This window comes from Pinus tabuliformis, chromosome 3_2 (assembly GCF_031772625.1).
Source record: "Pinus tabuliformis cultivar Carrire ecotype Pingquan chromosome 3_2, CPIR1, whole genome shotgun sequence".
Taxonomy (NCBI): Eukaryota; Viridiplantae; Streptophyta; class Pinopsida; order Pinales; family Pinaceae; genus Pinus; species Pinus tabuliformis.
Genome location: NC_142302.1, coordinates 24,101,907 through 24,104,679, shown reverse-complemented (window position 1 = coordinate 24,104,679; position 2,773 = coordinate 24,101,907).

The window sequence follows — 2,773 nt, the reverse complement described above, 5'->3', positions numbered from 1 at the left end:
TCACATTTTTCCATGTGATGACCATAAAACCCTTAAAGAAATTGCGATATGCGATCAAACCTCTCACTGTGACATACCGATCAAAACCCCTTAAGAAATCGCAATCGCGTTTTGTGAAAGTCGCAAGTAAATAAGACCTACAACAATGTCATCTGCCGACGATTTGTGAAATGTGATATTGCGATATCCGTAATCGCATTTCACATTATGGGAAGGTAAAGTTATATAACATTGTTTTAAAACTACGATGCGCGAATCAAATAACAAGCATGGGAAGTAATTGTGTTTTAATATAATAATGAATGGTTTGATAAGGTAATTAATGTTTAGTGGCCCGAGGAGAGGTAATGATTTTCCAAGTTATGGCTACTTAATTTTGAGTATCTCATTTGAAATCCTCCAACGAGTCAAAGTATTTTCACAAAGCTTTCAGCCTTAATTGCCTAATCTTGTTTGCGCTGATATATCTTGTCCATTTCAGGAAAGCTACAAAAGATATGTCATTGCAGAAGGTGATGCAAAAACAAAAAAAGTAGAGAATTATAGAGTACAAGCTAATAGAAATGTCTCTTATATTCTCTGATATGGTCTGTAGCACTGACGAGGGAGAAACAGCTTGGGAGGTCATATACAATAGGCTTGAGGATGAGCGTCCCAAGATTAATATCACAAGAGCAACAACTGACTCAATAAGACCTTCAGGACTCCAATTCAAGGATGTTGCCTATTCTTTCCTTCATAGGATAGGAGTGAGAGAAAAAATCCTCCCATACACTAATATGATTAGGTGGATGGTGGAAAACCTCACCATTGAAGATAGGCAATTCAGGAATTTGATAATGGAACTCATGGGGTCATTCAGAGAAGAGGACTTGAAGCAAATGTACCATATACCTGACCCTTAGGATATATATGATAAGACATACGTAGCTAACTTCGCAAAGAAGAATGAATAACCCCTCAAGATGATTCAGGGCTCGAGAGTATTGGAGAACAAGTTTAAATTTGATAAAAAGGGTATGTATCCTGTAGCCTCTTTGGAAAACCCCTACAACTATGTAGCTACTATGTTATGTAGACTATATGGGTTACCTAATAATGCTAAGTTTTCCATAGAATGAATTCCTTTGATTGATGACTGTGTTAATTCCCACATCATGAATTAGGCCACCATCCTATTTGATAACCTAACCATCATCATCACTGAATATCGACAGAAGAGATCCTCCTCTCCAGAGAACCTTCCTCCATTCTATTTTAGTGGCTACATTATGGACGCCATCTGTTTCTGAACCAAATTTCCAATCATGGGTTGGAAATGGACCTTGCAGGACCGCTAACCTATCCATCTCAGCCATAAGAAAATTTGGGAATCCCATTATATACCTCATTTCTATAAAATATGTCATGTTGTTATTTTGCCACTGCATCAATTAATTTTCAATAAGAAAGCCCCCAGGTTTTCCCAAGAAGCTGCTACAGACCTTCTAGCTATCGGAAAATATTTTGTTGAAGAATGGTTCACCTACATTAGGGTTTTTGGTAGCACAACAGACCCACATGTCCTACCTTTGTATGTTTCTGATAAATTGTTAGCAAGAGAAATAGCCCACCAGAATGTGGGAAAAGGCCTGACCAGAGTTCTCAAAGAAAGCAAGAATTTATTATGGCCAGCGTTTCCTATTAGGTGCGGTTCTTTTTCTTTAACAAATTTTAATCATGCAATAACGCAGTCAGTAAGCTTGGAAAGTCTTAGGCTCCATACTTTGCCCAAAAGGAAATTTGATCCAGACAATATAGCATATAACATCACCACTTCAGTAAATATCAAGCCTTATAACCATGAGGCTAATAATTTTGAAGACCTTTTACAGTCGGCTCAATCCTTCAAACAATCATTCAAATGGGCGAGGAAAAATATGAGTCTTGGAGATTTTGAGAGTTTTCAGGAGTTCAGAAACAAAAGGCTTGAGGTAATCCCACTAAATTTGTTGAAAATTGAGGACAAGCCTACCCCCAGTGTGACTGTCAAAAGCAAGGAACCTGATTCTCGCATAGAGTCTCATGTAGATACAGGGAAAGCACTGAATACAAAAAAAGCCCAAGACATCGAGACTACTGCAGAATCAAGCAAGAAATCAGTTGAAAAGAAGGGTATGAGTACCCCACCCAACGATTTTGTTTCGGAGATCAAAAGCGAGTGTCTGGAGTAGGAGTGGGATCAATTCAATAAGAAACTACAAGACACTCCCAAGACAACAGATGCCCAGAAAACTATGAAGTATCAAACTCCTCTGCATTTTCAGAAGAATACAGACTTGTAACCGATGGATGAGCAAGCGATAATGTCTCAACAAATAGAAATCATCCCCACTTTGCCCACGTCAGAAATTGTCTTGAAGGTGACTAAAATCCCTCCTGTTGACGTGTTCTACAACCCAATACACAAGGTTGTAGTAAGGAGATAGGGGAAAAGGAGAAGGATTGAAACACTTGAACTCCCACCTGGGAATGAGCAAATGGACATAGTTTGAAAGGATGTCCCTTCTAACCCAGCTGAAAAATTGACTAGATTGTCACAGTTTATAAGAGAATACGCAACTGCTACCATGGACAAAGCTACCGAAGTATATGTTTTGTTGAAACAAAAAGAAGAAAAGATTGCATAGCTCGAAAGAGAGAGGGAAAGTGTGAATAAGCAGGCCATTGAACAGCTAGCCCAATTGAAACGGAGCATGGAGGTGCTGAAAATAAGCCACAAAGTAGACATATC